This window comes from Colobus angolensis, unplaced genomic scaffold (assembly GCF_000951035.1).
Source record: "Colobus angolensis palliatus isolate OR3802 unplaced genomic scaffold, Cang.pa_1.0 Scaffold48, whole genome shotgun sequence".
In the NCBI taxonomy this organism is placed as follows: Eukaryota; Metazoa; Chordata; class Mammalia; order Primates; family Cercopithecidae; genus Colobus; species Colobus angolensis.
In genome coordinates this window covers 3,426,414-3,446,117 of record NW_012118265.1, presented here as the reverse complement: position 1 = coordinate 3,446,117, position 19,704 = coordinate 3,426,414, and the positions used below count along the sequence as shown (strand labels likewise).

The following is a 19,704-nucleotide window of genomic DNA, read 5'->3' as shown; positions in this document are numbered from 1 at the left end:
GCACTTTCCACAGAACAGAAACATTAAACTGTTATACAATTAGTCACAACTACAGTCCTCAAGTTTTTTTAATACAGTTGAGTATTGTCTAAAACATGTCCTTTGTGTGTGTGTGTGTGTGTGTGTGTGTGTGGTAGCTAGGCCCTGCCACCACTGTGCTTGGTGGAGTTCACAAATCTCTTGTAACCTGTAGCTTCCTTGTCACTTCTCTAGCTTTCCTCTACTAATAAGCTTTGTTTCCTGGCAGTAACTAAAATCTTCTTCTAGTGCCATAGCTATTGCTGCTACTGGAACCACCATGGCCACGTTGGTTTTATGGTTTGGCAAAGTATTGGCCTCTACCACCATAGGAACCAGAACTTCTGCTTCCAAAATTTCCTCCCTTCATGGATTCAAAATTTGAAGACTGATGGTTGTAATTGCCAAAATCATTGTAGCTTCCGCCACCTCCAAAATTGCTTCCACTACTACCACTAACGCTGCCTCTGCCTCCTGCATTGTTATAGCTGTCATAGATGCCAGTCCTGCCATAGCCACTGCCCTGGTTTCCATAACCTTATTCACTACTTCTGTAGCCTCTGCTTCCTCCTCCAGAGTAACCAGGGCTTCTTCCTCCATAAGCACCAACATTACAAAATTCATTATAACTATGCCACCAGAGTAACACTGCCATGATATCCACCACCACCACAGCTGCCAATAAGCCAACACAACCATTGAAGTTTCCTCCATGACCAAAATTGTCATTTCCACCAAAAGCACCTTCACAGCTACCATCAAAGTTTCCAAAACCACTGTGACCTCTTTGGCTCCATGAAGCCATCTCTTGCTTTAAAAGGGCTTTCCTTACTTCCCCATTATATCCATTCACAGTGTGGTGTTTCTGAATGACAGTCTTATCCACAGAGGCATGGTTGTCAAAGGTTACAAAAGCAAAGCACTTTTTCTTGCCACTGCCTCAGACAGCCATGATTTCAATCATTTAAATTTTCCCATACTGTTCAAAATAATCTCTTAGGTGATGCTCTCCAATGTCTCCTTTAATAACACCAACAAATATCTTTCTCACAGTGAAGTGGGCACCTGGTCTTTGGGAATCTTCACTTGAGACAACTCCCTTTATTTCCACAACTCTTCCATCTACCTTGTGTGGCCTTTGATTCACGGCTGCATCCACCTCCTCCTGGAGCGCTAGGTGTTTGGATCTCTTGTTACCACACATTCTGTGAGTGTTTCCCATTGCTCACAATGACTCCTCAGACTCATGTTGGTTGTTTCACCAAGCCTTTGATGAAGACCTTCCACAGCTGTTTGGTTTCTTTAGGAGACCCTGACTTAGAGTGGTAGGTGGCAGATGGCAGATGGCAGAATTAGACAGATGGCAGTGGAAAGATACTTTCGTGATACTTTTTCCACAGGCAGAAAAGAGTAAGCTAACAAACATATATCTCATTTATTATTTGTTTGTTTTTATAAATTTAAGAAATACAAGTGCAATATTATTACATGAATTTATTGTGAAGTGGTGAAGTCTGGGCTTTCAGCATATCCATCACCCAAATAATGTACATTGTACCTGTTAAGCAATTTCTCATCATCTACCCTCTCACACTCTTCCACCCTTCCCAGGTTCCGTTGTCTATCAGTCCATGTATATACATTATTTAGCTTCCATGTATAAGTGAGAACATGCAGTATTTGTCTTTCTGTGTCTGACTTGTTTCACTTAAGATGGTGGCCTCCAATTCTGTCCATGTTGCTGCAAAAGACATGATTTTTTTATGGCTGTGTAGTATTCCATTGTGTATATACACCATATTTTCTTTATGCATTCATCCATTGATGGACACTTAAGTGAGTCCACATCTATGCTATAGTGATTGTAATTTTGTCCTGTGATAAACATGCAAGTGTAGGTATCTTTTTGATATAACGATTTATTTTCTTTTGGGTAGATACCCAGTAGTGGAATTGCTGGATCAAATGGCACTTCTATTTTTAGTTCTTTGATAAATTTCCATACAGTTTTCCAAAGAGGTTGTTCTAATTTACTTTCCCACCAACAGCGACTGGCATTCCCTTTTCTCTATATCCTTGTCATCTGTTATTTTTTGTCTTTTTAATAATAGCCATTCTGACTGGTACAAGATGACAGCTCATCATGGTTTTAATTTGCATTTCCCTGATGATTAGTGATGTTGAGCATTTTGTATATGCTTCTTGGCCATTTGTATGTCTTGTTTTGAAAAATATCTATTAATACCCTTTACCCACTATTTAATGAGATTATTTGGGGTTTTTCTTGTTATTGATGAGTTGTTTGAGTTCCTTATAAATTCTGAATATCAGTCTCCTGTTGCATGCATAGTTTCCAAATATTCTCTCTTTTTCTCAAGGTTGTCTGATCACTCTGTTGATTATTTTTTCTGCCTTTTCAGGAGCTTTTTAGGTTAAGTTCCATTTGTCTATTTTTTGTTTTCGTTGCTTATGCTTTTTAAGTCTTACTCATAAAATCTTTCCTAAACCAATGTCCTGAAGTGTTTCCCCAGTATTATCTGTTAGTAGTTTTATAGTTGCAGGTCTTATATTTTAAGTGTTTAATCCATTTTGAGTTGCTTTTCATGTACAGTGAGAGATAGGGGTCCAGTTTCATTATTTGCTTATAGATATCCAATTTTCCCAGCACCATTTATTGAAGAAGATGTTCTTTCTCCAGTGTCTGTTCTTGGCATCTTTGTTGAAAATCAGTTGGCTATAAATATGTAAATTCATTTCTAGATTTCCTATTATGTTCATTGGTCTATGTGTCACCAATACCATGTTATTTTTATTACTATAGCCTTATAATGATGCCTCCAGATTTGTTCTTTTTGCTGAGGATTGCTTTGGTTATTTGGGCTCTTCTTTTGTTCCGTATGAATTTTAGGATTGTTTTTTCTATTTCTAAAAATAACATTGGTATTTTCATAAGAATTGCATGGAACCTGTAGATTGCTTTGGGCAGCATGGCCATTTTAATGATATTAATTCTTCTAATCCATGAGCACATGATGTCTTTCCATTTGTTTGCGTCCTCTTTAATTTATTTCATCATAGTTCACTAGTTTCCATTGTAGAGGTCTTTCACTTCCTTAAATTTATTCCCAAATATTTCATTATTTTATAGCTATTATAAATGGGATCACTTTTTTATTTCTTTTTCAGCTGGCTCAATATTGGTGTATATTAATGCTACTAATTTTTGTATATCGATTTTGTATCCTGCAGTATTACCAAATTTATTCATCAAATCTAAGAGTTTTTTGGTGGAGGCTTTAGGCTTTTCTAGATATAAGATCATGTCATCTGAAAAGAAGAGCAATTTGACTTCCTCTTTTCCAAGTTGGATGCCTTTCATTTCTTTCTCTTGCCTGATTGCTCTGGCTAGGACTTCCAGTACTATGTTCAGTAGGAGTGGTAAAAGTGGGCACCCTTGTCTTGTTCCAGATCTAAAGACCTTCAGTTTTCCATTTAGTATGGTGTTACCGGTCATATTTGGCTTTTATTATTTTTAGGTATGTTCCTTCTATCCCAATTTGAGAGTTTTTTTTTTTTTATCATAAAGGGATGTTAAATTTTACCAAATGCTTTTTCTGCTTTTATTGAGATGATCATATAGTTTTTGTCTTTCATTCTGTTGATGTGTGTATGTTGAACCGTATTTGTATCCATGAGATAAATCCCACTTGACCATGGTATCCTGCTGGATTTTGGGTGGGTCATTTTTGTTGAGGAGTTTTGCATTTAAATTCGTCAGGGATATTGGTCTGTAGTTTTGTTTTTTATTGTAAACTTGTCTGGTTTTGGTATCAGGGCAATGCCAGCCTCAGAATAAGCTATGGAGATGTCCGTCCTCTTCAATTTTTGGAATTGTTCGAGGTGTTAGTTCTTCATTGTAATTATAGCAAACTTTGGCAGTGAAGATATCCAGTCCTGTACTTTCCTTTGTGGGGAGACTTATGATACTGAATCAATCTCATTACTTGTAATTGGTCTGTTCAGGTTCTCTCTTTATGATTCAGTTTTGATTGGTCATATGTGTCCATGAATTCATCTATTTTCTCACAGTTATCTAGTTTGTTAGTGTATGGTTGTTCACAGCAATCTCTGATTATCTTATGCATTTCTATGATAGTAGTCATAATGTCTCCTTTTTCATTTCTGATTCTATTTGTGTCTTTTTTTCTTAGTCTAGCTAGTGGTTTGTTGATTTTGTTTATCCTTTGAAAAAACAAACTTTTCTGTGTGTCGATCCTTTGTATGACTTTGTAGTCTTTATTTGATTTAGTTCTGCTCTGATCTTTATTATTTCTTTCCTTCTTCTAAATTTGTTCTTGCTCTTCTAGTTTCTTAAGGTGAATTGTTAGAACTTACTGGGGATCTTCCCACTTTTCTTGATGTCAGATTTATTGTTATAAAATTCCTTCTTATCACTGCTTTGGTTATATCCCATAGGTTTTGGCATGTTGTGCTTTGATTTTTATTTGTTTCAATTTTTTTTGAACTTCTTCCTTAATTTCTTCCTTGACCCAGTGGTCATTTAGGAGCGTGTTTTTAAATTTCCATATATTTGTACAGTTTCCAAAGTTCCTCTTCTTACTGATTTCTAGTTTTATTCCGTTGTGGTCTGAGAAGATACTTGATATGATTACAATTTTTAAAAATATGTTGAGACTTGTTTTGTGTCCTAATATATGGCTTATCCTGGAGAATATTCCATGTGCTGATGAGAAGAATATGTATTCTGTTGCTGTTGGATGAAGTGTTATCTGTCCGTTTAGTCCATCTGGTCTAATGTGCAGCTTAAACTCTATGTTTCTTTGTTAATTTTCTGTATAGATGATCTGTCTAATACTGAGAATGGGATGTTGAAGTCCCCAGCTATTATTGTGTTGGAGTTTATCTCTCCCTTTAGATTCAATACTTGCTATCTGTCTGGGTGTTCTGGTACTGGGTGCGTATATGTTTAGTATAGTTATATCCTCTTGCTGAGTTGATCTCATCATCATTATATAATGACCTTATTTGTCTCTTTTTACTGTTTTTCACTTTAAAGTCTGTTTTGTCTGACATAAATATAGCTATTCCTGCTTATTTTTGGTTTCTGTTTGCATGGGATATCTTTTTCCATCCCTTTATTTTCAGTCTATATGTTTCTTTACAGGAGAGATGAGTTTCTTGTTGGCATGTAGTTGGGTCATGTTTTTTAATTCATTCAGCTACTCTATATATTTTAAATGGACAGTTTAATTCATTTACCTTCAAACTTTTTATTGCTATGTGATGGCTATTCCTGTCATTTTATTAATTGATTTCTGGTTGTTGTATATATATATCCTTTGTTCTTTTCTTTCTCTCATTATTTATCATTGTGGTTTAGTGGTTTTGTGTAGTAATAACATTTGAATTCTTTTTCTTACTTATTTATGTGTTTGCTCTACCAGTGCATTTTATACTTTTGTATGTTTTAATGAGGATAGATATCATCTTTTGCTTCTACATGTGGGACTTCTTTACACATTTCTTTTTCTTTCCTTTTAAATTTTCTTTCTGCTTTTGTTTTTTAAGAGAAGTGTTTTACTGTGTTGCCCAGGCTGGCCTTGAACTCCTGGGCACAAGTGATCCTCCTGGCTCAGCCTCCCTGGTAGTTGTGACTATAGGTATGCACCAACACATCTGGTCAAGTATTTCTCATAGGACCAGTCTAATGGTAAAGATTCCCTTTAGCTTTCGCTTCTCTAGGAAAGACTTTATTTCTCCTTCACTTTGAAGGATAACTTTGCTGGGTGTAATATCTTTGGCTGACAGTTTCTTTTCCTTTCAGCATTTTGAATATATAATCTCATTCTCTCCTGAGCTATAAAGTTTCTGCTAAGAAATATGCCATTGGTCTGATGAGGCTTCCATCATAAGTAACTAGATATTTTTGTCCTGCTATTTTTAGAATTCTCTCTTCATCCTTGACTTTTGACAGTTTGACTATAATGTGCTGTGGAGAAGACATTTTTGAATTTTATCTGTTTGGAAATCTCTGAGCTTTCTATTTCTAGGTGTCTAAATTTCTTGCTAGACTTGGGAAGTTTTCAGCTAAATTTCATTAAGTAGGTTTACTATCCCTTTTATTTTCTCTTCACCTTGTGGGATATCAAAAATTCAAATAATTTGATTGCCTTATGGTGTTCCATATGTCACATAGGCTTTGTTCATTCTTTTTTCTTTATTGTTGTCTGACTAGGTGATTTTAAAAGACTCTGTTTTGGCTGGGTTCAGTGACTCATGCCTGTAATCCCAGCACTTTGGGAGGCCAAGGTGGTTGGGTCACCTGAAGGCAGGAGTTCGAGACCAGCCTGACCAATATGATGAAACACTGTCTCTACTAAAAATACAGAAACTAGCCAGGTGTGGTGGCTAATCCCAGCTACTTGGGAGACTGAGACAGGAGAACCCGGGAGGCAGAGGTTGCAGTGAGCCAAGATTGCACCATTGCACTTCAGCCTGGGTAACAAGAGTGAAACTCCGTCTCAAAAACAAACAAACAAACAAAAAAACCTTTTTCAAGTTCTGAAATTATTTCTTATGCTTGAGCTAGTCTATTGTTAAAGCTTTCATATGTATTTTGTATTTTATTCAATAAATTCTTGCATTATAGAATTTATATTTGGTTCTTTTTTATGATATCTATGTCTTTAGTAAATTTCTCATTTATGTCCTGAATTTTCTGATTTCTTTGTATTGTTTTCCTGAATTCTCTTGTGCCTCACTGAGCTTTTTAAATATTATTTTGAATCATTTTGAATTATTTATTTGAGATTTCATAAATTTCTTTTTCATTGGAATCGTTGTTGGAGAATTATTGTGTTCCTCTGGAGGTGTCATATTTCCTTGCTTTTTCATGTTTCCTGTGTTCTCCTGTTGATATCTGTGCATCTGGTGTAATGGTCACTTCTTCCAATTCTTTGAATTTGCTTTCATAGCGGAGGACTTTTTCCTGAAGATGTCCCTATGGCACTGGTTGGTAGGGTACTTTGGCTTTGAATTAGGGTGTGTGCAATAGTGTAGTCTCTTCTTTATTTCTTTGGCTATAAGGAGTGTCAAGAGTGTCTGTAATTCCCTCAGTGGCTTAATCATTAATGGAGGGTGTGGTGAAGTTTTGCTGGAGACAGGGACATCAGTGGTGGTGGCAGCATGCCAAGCATGCCTGTCCTTGGCTCCCAGGGAAGTATACACTGACATTGTTTTTAGCAGGTACAGGTGAGCCAATTCTTAGGCCTCCAGGCTGCTTACTTGGATGCCAGTAGTGGCAGTGGTGGGTCAGGCTGGTGGGTGGGTCCTTGTGCCTCTAGGCAGTGAGTGTAGTGTGGGCAATGACAGTAGCAGTAGTGGGACAATGCTCTGCCTCCCAACTGGTGTTGACGGTGGCTATGATAGGCTGGGTGAGCCAGTCCCCAGGCCTAAAGGTGATACACATGGGTGAGTGCCAGCTGTGGTACTAGCAGCAGGTTGGGTGGTCTGTTCTCTGGCCCCCAGGAGGAGTCCTCACATGCCAATGGAGGTAGATGGGGAAGGGAGATCCCCAGTTTCCTGGGCACTGGTGGATAAGAGCTGGGCCATGTAGACCTGTCCTCAGGCCCCTCAGAGGTGCATGCAGGTGCTGGCTGTGGTAGGCAGGGGTGAGATGATCACCAGGCCTCTGGCTGAATGCTCAAGTAGGGGGAAGCTGTGGCTATGCTGCAACTCTGCTCCTGTGAAGGGCAGGGTTGCTTTCAGTGACTGTAGTCTTAAATGTATGGCACGGGGGCATGCACACTTGGACCCTTGGTGGCAGACTTAAGGAGGATAGCCTGTCCTCAGGGTGCTTTCAAAGCAGCCATGCTACCGGGAATGGCAGGGTTGCTCCCAATAGCTTGCACTTTAGCCCTGGTGGCAGCAACTAGCAGCAGCACCTGGCTGCATGCAAGGTATACCAGTGGGGCTCCATGGATATGGAGATGCAGGTGCTACTGAGCCCCAAGGCAGGATGCAGGCTGGTGGGAGCTGGACTCTCAAAATGGCACTTTGCTGTAGCTGCTTAGGACTCGAGGCATCTGTGGGACCCCTCTCTGAAGCAATCCTATTATGCAGTCTCCAGGCAGATCCCTATGTTAGTCTCAGGGCCCTCATGAGTTGAGGGGCTCTCCCATGGCTAGAATTGGGAGAGTCTGCAGTGAGAATGTAGACCACTGGGAGTCACTCACTCACTCTTTCCCCACATTGAGGATCCTCTGCAGACTCTCAGCTGATCCTGTCATCCCTGAGCTGACTACCTCACTCCCCTCTCCTTTGTCTTCGGTGTCTACTGTCACTTCTCTGTTGAATTCCAGTGTTCTCAGGTGATCTGTTAGAAATGTGATTATCTACTCACTCTTTTGGTTCCTCTTTGGGGAGGAGGCAAGCAACAGATGCCTCTAGTCAGCCATCTTGAAGTCTCTTCCTATATTTAACTTGCTACTTTAATATCAAATGTTGAGTCAGAGATGGGGTTTCTTTGATTTTTGTTAGTAAAATTCTTTCTGATACTAATATGTTAATACCTCTATCAATGATTTATTTGGATACTGTCTTAATTTAAATACAAGATTCAATTTAGAATTATATTCCTGGTAATGGCAGAGAAGCTTATATCTGACAAATCTTCCTGCAGATACAATAATAACCTTTAGACAAACCACACAAAAAAGCTACTATTATAATGTACAAAGGAACAACCAAAGTTGAGCACAAACTTAAGAGAATAAGGATGGATGAAAGCCACATTTATATAGTTTTGTCCCCAGAGGCACATCCACTAGTACACTTTCAATCCTACACTGGGGAGAAGTCTGTTTGCTCATTCATAATGAGAGTTCATAACCCTTATGCAGTTTTTCTCCTTATAGGCCGTATAATCAAGTAAAACAGTGATGGTAAGGGAAAATTTGTTCACGAAGAGATCCTGTAGGGAGTTTAAAAATAAAAAAAGAAGGGTGGTAATATAAAGTTGTAACTGTCAGGACTGTTCAAAGCTTGTGAAAATGTTAGCGAAGAACCAAAACTTTACCTTTAGAGTGGGCATAATTAATAAGGAAGAAATCAAGCTTTCAGAGCCTTTGGTCTGCAGACTGGCAGCAACAGCATGCCCTGGGAGCTTGTTAGAAATGCAGAATATTGGGCCCTCCCAAATCAAAATTAGCAAGATCCCCAGGTGGTTCTTATGCAAATTAAAATTTGAGAGGCATTATTGTATAATATTTTTACTTTCCATGTTTTTTCCTGTAGTTTATTTTGAATGCACCATATCAATAATACTGACTTTTTGGCCATATTAGGTCTTTTTAAAAGTGACACGTTTCTTTGAAGATGTGACTAAAATTTGGCTACATGCATGATTTTAGTATATCCCAGGGACAATTTTTTTAATCGAATGTCACTTCTGGTTTTATAATGCAAATAAGCATGAAAGGAGTCACCATGCATGTTTTAGAGCAAATGTCACTGGCATTTCTCAGGTTTATTACATGAGGGATGCATGTTTTTAAAAAATCATCTCTGAATCACCGGAGTTCAGAATTTTATCACTTTTCACTATTCACTCTTGCTTAACCTGAAGGTGAAAAATGAAAACAGGTCTCTCATTCATGCTGCTTCTGCTATAATGAAGCCACAACTCACTGACTTTTAAAATAGAATGTTTCAAGACCAAGTATTTTATCTGGATGTATCTGAGGGGCTAAAATATTTCTATTGAAACTCTCTGTGAGAAAACATTCTAGATATGAAACATCTGTTTTTGGTCATTCCAGTTAAAGACTACTATTTGAACAGGGCAGAGAGGCCCGTGGTAATATTGTGTTGTTCTAAGTACAGTATTCCCATGATTCAGTATTCCTGAAGGATTGGGTCAAAAGTATTCACCCAACTAACATGGCTCAAACATTCCCAACATATTCGCGAATATGTGCATCTGCAAATATATTAAACACACTTTCCCACTTCCTCTTTTTCTTTCTTTTTGGGGATAGAGGGTGGAGAGTGTGGGTGGGGGTTGGACATAGCTATGGAAAAACGCTGAAGCTCAAAATCACAGGTAAAGTGCCTGGAAAGAGTCAATGCAGACAGCAATGTCAGATTTAGTATTTCTCAGTAGGATTCATTACAACCAGTAGCTCTTTCAGACGACCCTCTGGGTCGGAGTGAAGATGATCAAGACACCGGCCATGTACTTTGGTGTGGCTGTGGGGGTCATCTGTTCCCACCTTTTGCAGAGCAAGAGGTCAGAAAGTTCCAGCCTGTAGTCTAACTTTCTTTGTGTAGGGTGCTGGAGCTGAAGGCTTTGTGATCAAACCTTTACGTTTTCAACCTTGGCTGCACAGTTGGAATCACTTGGGGAGCTTTAAAAGTTACTGATGCCCAGGTTTCACCCCAGACATTCTGACTGAATTGTTCTTGAGTACAACCTGGGCATTGAGATTATGATGACCAGTGTGCAGACAGGGGCCTCTGTACCACAACCCTTGGGGCTCGTCTCTCGCTTCCTCAGAATACACCCTCCTCTCTGATTTCTGCTCCTCAAATAATTCAGTTCCTTTTCTATATCCCCAGAGTTTCCACCACAGATCCTTTCCAAGGCTGGGTTCTTCTGCCCACGGTGTTTGAGCCCTCAGTCTCTTGGGTCTTGGAAATCATTATGGGCTGAATTGTGCTCCCCAAAATTCACACATATGTTGAAATCCTAACATCCATCCAATATCTTAAAGATGTGACTGTAGAGCACATCTATTATGTGGCACTCAGAGGCTTGTGGTGAGAAAGGAAACGTCTTCCGATGAAAACTGGAGAGAAGCTTCCGGAGCAACTGCTTTGTGATGTGTGTATTCATCTCATTGAGTTAAATCATTCTTTGGATTGAGCAGTTTGAAGGGCCTGTAAAGAGGTAATTAAGGTAAAATGAGCTCATATGGGTGGGCCCTAATCCAATATAACAGGTGTCCTTACAAGAAGAGGACATTAGGAGACAGATAGGCACAGAGGAAAAACCATATATTACTATAGAGAGAAGATGCCCATCTACAAACCAAGGAGAAAAACCTCAGAAGAAAGCAATCTTGTCGACACCTTGATGTCAGACTTCTAGCTGCCATAATTGTGAGGAAGTAAATTTCTGTTGTTTAAATCCCCCAGTCTGTGGTACTTGATATAAGCAGCCCAAGCACACTAAGACAGAAATCTTCCCAGCACACAGGGTGCATTTTGAGTCACGGTCCTTCTCTCTGCAAAGACTGAGTTTGCTGGCATATAGGTTAGCCTTTACTATCTGAGAGAGTTTTTGCATAGAGAGGAACACTCACAATTATATGAACCTTAATGTCAGTGGAGTGAGCATTTGGGTATTGGTATAAAATTTGATTAAATTCATTTGAACATCAATTGCAAACTTAGTATGTCTGATTCTTTTGAACATTTCAACACCTTAAAATACAAAATACATAAAATGCATTTTGTAGACAAAACAACAAAACTTATCACAACACTTAACCTTAAACTATTCCAAACATCAAGTACTGTGTGGTGAATTTATTTCTTCCTTAAAGTTGTTTTATACCTTTCTAGGATTGGAGATAAACTTATTTTGATTTCTTCCTAATGTTTCAGTAATATTAGTTGGATACCTTCTGGGTAATAATTTTTACTCAACCCCAAATTCCCTGGGGTCCTGGATTTTTTTTTTTTTTTTTTAAATGGAGTCTCACTCTGTCGCCCAGGCTGGAGTGCAGTGGCACAATCTCGGCTCACTGCAACCTCCGCCTCCCAGGTTCAAGCGATTCTTCTGCCTCAGCCTCCTGAGTAGCTAGAATTACAGGCACCCACCACTACACCGAGCTAATGTTCTGTGTTTTTAGTAGAGATGGGGTTTCAACCATGTTGGCCAGGCTGGTCTCAAATTCCTGACCTCAGGTGACCCGCCTGCCTTGGCCTCTCAAAGTGCTGGGATTACAAGTGTGAGCCACCTTGCCCAGCCCCCCTTGTTTATTATAATGATGATGATGATAGCTTTTTATTGTCTGTTGTACCAGAGCCTGTGGCCCTACTTTATATATTTTATATATATTATATAGTCCTCAAAATAGTCTTTATTTAGTCCTCAAAATAGTCTTTTGAGCTAGGTGCTACTTATTGGGCTATTATAAATAATGCTACTTTTCAACCTCGTTTAAAGGTTTTTTGGTGCAAAAAAATGTGAACACGTTTTTGTTGCATGTATACCTATGGTTGGAATGGATAGGTCCTAGGGTATGGGTGTGATCAGCTTTAGGAGATTTGATACAAATCACATCATAGGAGCTCAAGACTAGCCTGGGCAACATGGCAAAACCCCGTCTCTACTAAATATACAAAAAAAAAAAAAAAAAAAAGCCAGGCGTGGTGGTGGGTGCCTGTAGTCCCAACTACTCAGGAGGCTGAGGTACGAGAATTGCTTGAACCTAGGAGGCAGAAATTGCAGTGAGCTGAGATCATGCCACTGGATTCCAGTCTGGGCAACAGAACAAGACTGTGTCTCAAAACAAACAAACAAAGGAACAAACCCCAAAGATACATATTTATCACATATCAGCAGGCGCATTATATCAACATGACTTACTATTGTTGATGCTAACTTTGACCCACTTTCAAGGTCATGCTTGCCACTTTTCTCTTGCTATTTTTCCCTTTTAATATTCTATTCATCAGTAGCAAGGGAAAAGGAGTTAAATTTTACCTCTAGAGGAGGGTATATGAAAGACTTTATAGGCTTATGTTAAATGACCACAGTAATTAATAAATATTTAGAAGGAGATACTTTGAGGTTATGCAAATATCTCACTCATCCTAAAAGTTTCACTCACTAATTTTAGCCTTCATCAGTGGATCTTGCTCATAGTAGCTATTATTGTGGTGTTCTAATGGTGATTTCCTATTTCTCTCATTCCTTCTATATTTAGTACTTGCAATGCGTCTGTAAGGAAGATTTGTCCCTTCTTACCCATTTATGTATGTATGTATGTGTGTCAGTATGGAGTCATGAATATCATGAAGATTCTGTTTTAGGGCTTTAATCCAATACTACCATTACTTAATTTGTTGCTCAGATTGTTCCAACTTTGGCCATTGGTAGCACTTTCAGTTGGTTCTTGCATGTCTTCAACATACACCATCCTTTTTTTGTTCTTTTTTTTTTTTTTTTTGAGACAGAGACTTGCTTTGTTGCTCAGGCTGGAATGCAGTGGTGCGATCTAGGCTCACTGCAACCTCCGCCTCCCAGGTTCAAGTGATTCTTCTGCCTCAGCCTCCCAAGTAGCTGGGACTACAGGTGTGTGCCACCACGCCTGGCTAATTTTTTGTATTTTTGGTAGATGAGGGTTTCACCATGTTGGCCAGGATGGTCTTGATCTCCTGACCTCGTGATCTCCCTGCCTCTGCCTCCCAAAGTGCTGGGATTACAGGCGTGAGCCACCGTGCCTGACCTTTTTTTGTTTGTTTGTTTTATTGAGCATTTTCTTCTTAATCAGTTTTGTTGAGGTACAATTTATACATCATAAAATTTATTGACGTGTATGGACATGTTCAACTTTCATACTCATCACATCAGGAGGTACATGATATCAATATGAATTTTAGTATATTTGCAGAGTTGTAAAATCAATAGGACAAGCTAATTGTAGAATACTTCCACCATCCCGAAAAGAAGCCTCATTTTCATTTGCAGTCATTTTCTCATTCTCAATCTCAGCCATAGGCATTCATTAATCTAATTTCCATCTCTATAGAGTTTTTTTCTGGACACTTCCTTTCTGGCACTATAAGATGCTCCTGGCTCATATTGTATTTACTCTGCTCTAGATCTAGAAACAACCATTTCTTTAAGGAGCACTGGTCCTGTTTGTTGGAAAAAGGTATTCAGATGTGGGAGGCCGAAGTGGGTGGATCACCTGAGGTCAGGAGTTTGAGACCCTGGCCAACATGGTGAAACCCTGTCTCTACTAAAAATACAAAAATTAGCCGGGTGTGGTGGTGGGCACCTGTAATCCCAGCTACTCGGGAGGCTGAGGCAGAATTGCTTGAACCTAGGAGGTGGAGGTTGCAGTGAGCCGAGATCGCGCCACTGCACTACTGCCTGGGTGACAGAGTGAGATGCCATCTCAAACAAACAAACAGACAAAAAAAGGTCTTTAGAAATAAAGATCTAAGTGCTATGTGTACTTGTTACTACTTGAGTGTCATTGCTTCAGCTTCTGTTAGTGAACAGAGGTAGGAGATATATGTATGTATACTAACCCATGTATCTACAGTACCTGTATTTATGCTCATATATCTGTATACATATTCATATAAGTTCATGCTGATAATTGTGACTCTAATCCAGCACCACAGGGGTCATTCTAACCTTTCACTCTTGCTTATTTGTAACTTCTTTCTCATGTCAGTGAGAAACCTGGCTCTCATTATTTACAATATATTTTCTTATTCAATTTTTATTACTTTTATTTTTTTTTATTTAGTTTTTATTTCATGATCATAAACGTTACTCTGTAATACAGCTAGACATGGAAGGGAATAAGAAAAATATGGAACCTAAAGAATAGCAGAGATAGTACAAAAATTATAGGATACTGTGAGCAAATGGGTTGGCGGGGTGCTCTCCTGAGCTACAGAAGCAATTCTCTTGTGGTTAGCATAAAACACTATTCAAATTTATTAGCGTTTCCCACAGTCAGAAACGATCTTCTTGCTGGTCTTGCCATTCCTGGACCCAAAGCACTCCATGGCTTCCACCTTATTTTTGCCCTCTTTCACTTTGCCGAAGGCGACATGCTTGCCTTCCAACCACTCGGTCTTAGCAGTGCAAATGAAAAAATGGGAAACATTTGTGTTGAGTACAGTATTTGTCATGGACAAGATGCCAGAACATGTATACTTCAGGATGACGCTCTCATCATCAAATTTCTCCCCGCAGGCGGACTTTCTACCAGTGCCACTATGGCATGTGAAATCACCACCCAGACACATAAATCCTGGAATAAAACTGTGAAAGCAAGAACTCTTAATAACCAAATTCTTTCTCTCCAGTGCTCAGAGTATGAACATTTTCTGCTGTCTTTGTGTTAATAGCTTTGTCTGCAAATGGATCTAAGGAAATGTGGCCCAGGGGCTCGCCATTGACAGTGATGTCAAAGAGCACGGTGGGGTCGACTATGGCTGACGTCAGGGGCTCTGGGCAGTGACAGTGTTTGCAAAGCACTTATTCAATTTTTATATACATGTGTGTTAGGTTGATTGGTGATCCTCAAAAATATATGCTCATGTCTTAACCACTGGAAGCTGTGAATGTAACCTTATTTAGAAAAGGGGTCTTCACAGACATAATCAAGGATCTCAAGATTTATTTACATTAGATTATCCTGGTAGGCCCTAAATCCAATGGCAAGTATCCTCATAAGAGACACGCAGAGAAGGAAAACATAGAGGCAAGAGGAGAAGGCCAGGTAAAGACAGGGACTGTAGTGAAGCAGCCACAAGTCAAGGAACACCTGAAGTCACCAGGAGCTGGAAGATACAAAGAAGGATTCTCCCCTAGAGACTTCAGAGATACCACGGCTCTGACAACACCTTGATTTTGGACTTCCGGTTTTCAGAACTATGAAAGATTAAACTTCTCTGGCTTTATGCCACCAAGTCTGTGGTAATTTGTTACAGCAGCCTTAGAAAACACAACATGTAAAAGAGCTTCAGAATTGCTAACTATGCACCTGTGAGAAACAAATTTACCAACCGGAGTGTAGCGTTTATATACAGTTTTGTCTGCCTTGTCATATCAAGTCGAAATATTGCATTTCAGAGCTTCTTAGGTCAGCTTTATCAGTACGTGCTCTTTTGTGGTGGGGGTGGTCTGGCTTCTTTCATTAAGCATGATTTTGAGGTTCACTGTGGTTGGATGTATCAGAGGTGTTATTTTTTATTGTTGAATAATATTCCATTATATGAATATACCACAATTTTCTAATCCATACCTCTGCTGATGGACATTTGGTGTTTTTTTGCCAGTTTGGAGTTATTACAAATAAAGCTGCTAACACCATTTTTGTCCAACTCTTTGTGTAAACATGTGATTTAAAGTTCCATGATAAATGCTTAAGAGTACAATAGCTCAGTCATATGGTGAGTTTGTGTTTAAAATTTTAAGAAACTGCCAAGTTGTTTTCCAAAAGGCTGTACCATATTTTACATTCCCATTATGAGTGTATGACAGTTTGTCGTATAAAGAAATAAATTAAAAACTTTTTGATAAGGTCCCATTTATCATTTTTTTCTTTTGTGATTCATGCTTTCTGTGTCCTAATTAAGAATTCTTTGCCTAATTCAAGGTCACAAAGACTTCTTCATTTTCTTCTAGAAATATTATAATTTTAGCTCTTAAATTTAAGTTAGGATCCCCTTTGAGTTAATTTTTTGCGGAGAGTGAGATGTAAGGGTAGAGGTTCATTTTTTTGCACAGATGTCCAGTTGTTCCAGCACTATTTTTTGAAAAAATTATCTTCTCCCACACACACTTAATTACCTTGACATCTATTTGAAAAAGTGATTGACCATACATAGATCTATTTCTGGAGTCTCTCTTCTGGCCTATTGACCTATATGTTTATCCTTGTGCCAATATTACATATACTGTAGACTTGATAGCCAATAGTAAATATCCTCCAGTTCTGTTGTTCTTCAAGAAACATTTTCTTGGTTATTCTTGGTCCTTTGCATTTCTGTATGAATTTTATTAACAGTTTGCCAATTTTTGATTTCTCTCTGTCTCTGTCTCTCACTCACTGTCTCTCATACAGACACACACACATGCATACACACCTAACTGTTGGGATTTCAAAATTTCTCATTTTAATTATGACAAAAATACAGAAAATTGTACCAGTTATAGGTATATAGCTTGATGAATTTCCACAGAGTTAACACATCCATATAAATAGCCCGGGGATCAAGAAACAGTACTATAACACTACTCCAGGGCACCTTTCAAATAATCCACCCAAAGGATACACTTTATCTGACATTTTTTAACTGTATGTTTGTGAATTTCATTCATATGTTGAAAATAGTTACCATTATGTTTATTCTCACTGCTGTATAATATTCCATTGCATGAATATAACATTTATTATCCATCCTGTTTTTGATAGGAATTTGGGTGTTTCCCGTTTGGAGTTACTATGAATTGTGCTGTGAACATTCTTGTAGTCCCTTAGGGAAGACATGGAAGCATTTTTACTTGGATATATATATAGGAGTGGAACTGTAAAGTCTTAGGTTTGTGTATGTTCAGTTATAGTAGACACCGCAAACATCATCTAAAATTATTGTACTATTTTACGCTCCTAATAGCAATCAGTGTATGTGTTGTTCTGATTGGTAACACGTGGTATTTTCTTTTTCATTTTTGCCATTCTAATAGGTAAATAGTGATATTGCACTGTGGTTAAACTTCAATTGTGGTAAAATACACATAACATGAATTCTATTCATATTATTGTGCTACTGTTACCATCGTCCACATATAAAACTCTTTTCATCTTCTTAAACTGAAACTCTGTACCCATTAAACAATAATTCACTTCCTCCTCCCTCCAGGCCTGGTACTTCCATTCTATTTACTGTCTCTATGATTTTAACTATTCTAAGTATCTCATGTAAGTGGAATCATACAATATTTGTCTTTTAGTGACTGATTTATTTCACTCAGCATAATGTCCTCAAGGTTTATCCGTGTCTTAGCATGTGTCAGAATTTTCTTCTTTTTTAAGGCTAAATAACATTCCATTGTACGTATATACCACCGCTTGTTTATCCATCTGTCATGGACACTTGGGTTCCTTCTACCTTTTGGCTATTGGAAATAATGCTGCTATGAACATGGGTGTCCACATCTGTTTGAGTTCTTGCTTTCACTTCTTTTGTTTATATACCCAGAAATGAAACTTCTGGATCATATGGCAATTGTATTTTTAATTTTTTGAGGAACCACCTTACTATTTTCCATATTGTACCATTTTACATTCCCACCAAGAGTGCACAAGGATTCCAATTTCTCCACATCCTTACCAACACTTATTATTATTCTTATTATTTATAATAGCCATCCTAATGGGTATAAGACAGTGCAAAAGATAATTTGTTTTTTCCTGGTGACTAATGCAGTTGAACATCTTCTCCTGTGGTTATTGGCCTGTAATCTCTTTTGCAAATTTTCCATTCAAGCCTTTGCCCACTTTTCTTACAAGTTGTCACCCTTTTTCTATTGTCCTGTAGTTTATTTACATATCTTGAATGAGTACTGAATTAGTCTATTCTCACATTGCTATAAAGAACTACCTGAGACTGAGTAATTCATAAAGAAGAGGTTTAATTGACTCCCAGTTCCACAGTCTGTACAGGAGGCATGGCTGGGGAGGCCTCAGGAAATTTACAATTATGGCAGAATGTGAAGGAGAAGCAGGCACAGTCTTCACATGGCGGAGCAGGAGAGAGAGAGTGAGCGAAGAGGGAAGTGGTACACACTTTCAAACAACCCGATCTCATGAGAACTCTATCACAAGAAAAGCAAGGCAGGGAGTCCACCCCATGATTCAGTCACCTTCCACAAGGCCCCGCTCCTGACACGTGAGGATTACAATTCAACGTGAGATTTGGGTGGGGACACAGAGCCAAATCACATCAAGTACTTTGTCAGATGAATGTGTTGCAAATATCTTCTCTCATTCTGTGGGCTGCTTTTTCTAGTGGAACGGGGAATCAGTGGCTTATGCTGTCTCTATGATTTTGAAAATCAAACTTCAGTTCTATCCGTTCCTTAAGGTCTCACAGTACTTGGGTCTTTTCTATGAAACATTGTTTTATTAGTTTCCTATAACTCCAGCCTCCATTAATTTTCACTGTCTCTGCCCTTCTAGAGTGTTTACCATCTGATTTTGTGATCTAATGGTAATATAATTAGTTCATATCCTTGTTTGCCTCTCACATACTCTGCAGCCAGACCACATTGCTTACGTGCTTTGCATGCATTACTTTCCTGCCTGACTTTAAATCAGAGGGCAAGGATTTTTTTTAACAAATATTATCCTTAATACATACCAACAAGTACAGCTGTAGCAAGAGCTACCATACTTGTTATATGTAACAAGAGCTACAATACTTGTTATACGTAATACTTGTTATATGTAACAAGAGTGAGAGCTCAATACTTGCTATATGATTTGAAAAATGTTAATATTACCAGGAATAGCTACTATCCACTAAAAGAACTGATAGTAAATAAATAGTTCCAATTAAATATTTTGTTCAAGAGGTCTTTAAAACAGAGCCACATAAGTCATCAAGTGAGTCTAACCTCTACAACATAAAGGAATCGTATTGAAACTGTTTCACTTTAACCTTGCTGGATTCTATTTGGAATTTCAGTTATTAACAGTCCTGCATACCACCTTCATCATCTACTTCATCTTGTTACTCACTTCTAAAAATACTTACTTTTGACCTCAGGTTGGTAAAATTAGCCTACTCTCATGTTTGTTTATGCTTTTGTTCTGCTGCTGGTCTCTTTGGTAAATGTACATC

General features: G+C 38.4%; 2 pseudogenes; both read right to left on the bottom strand.

Annotated features, from left to right (window-relative positions):
* Positions 1-250: 250 nt before the first annotated feature.
* Positions 251-10,300, bottom strand: LOC105523998 (annotated as a pseudogene).
* Positions 10,301-14,787: 4,487 nt separating this feature from the next.
* On the bottom strand, positions 14,788-19,252 carry LOC105523997 (annotated as a pseudogene).
* Between the last annotated feature and the right edge of the window lie 452 nt (positions 19,253-19,704).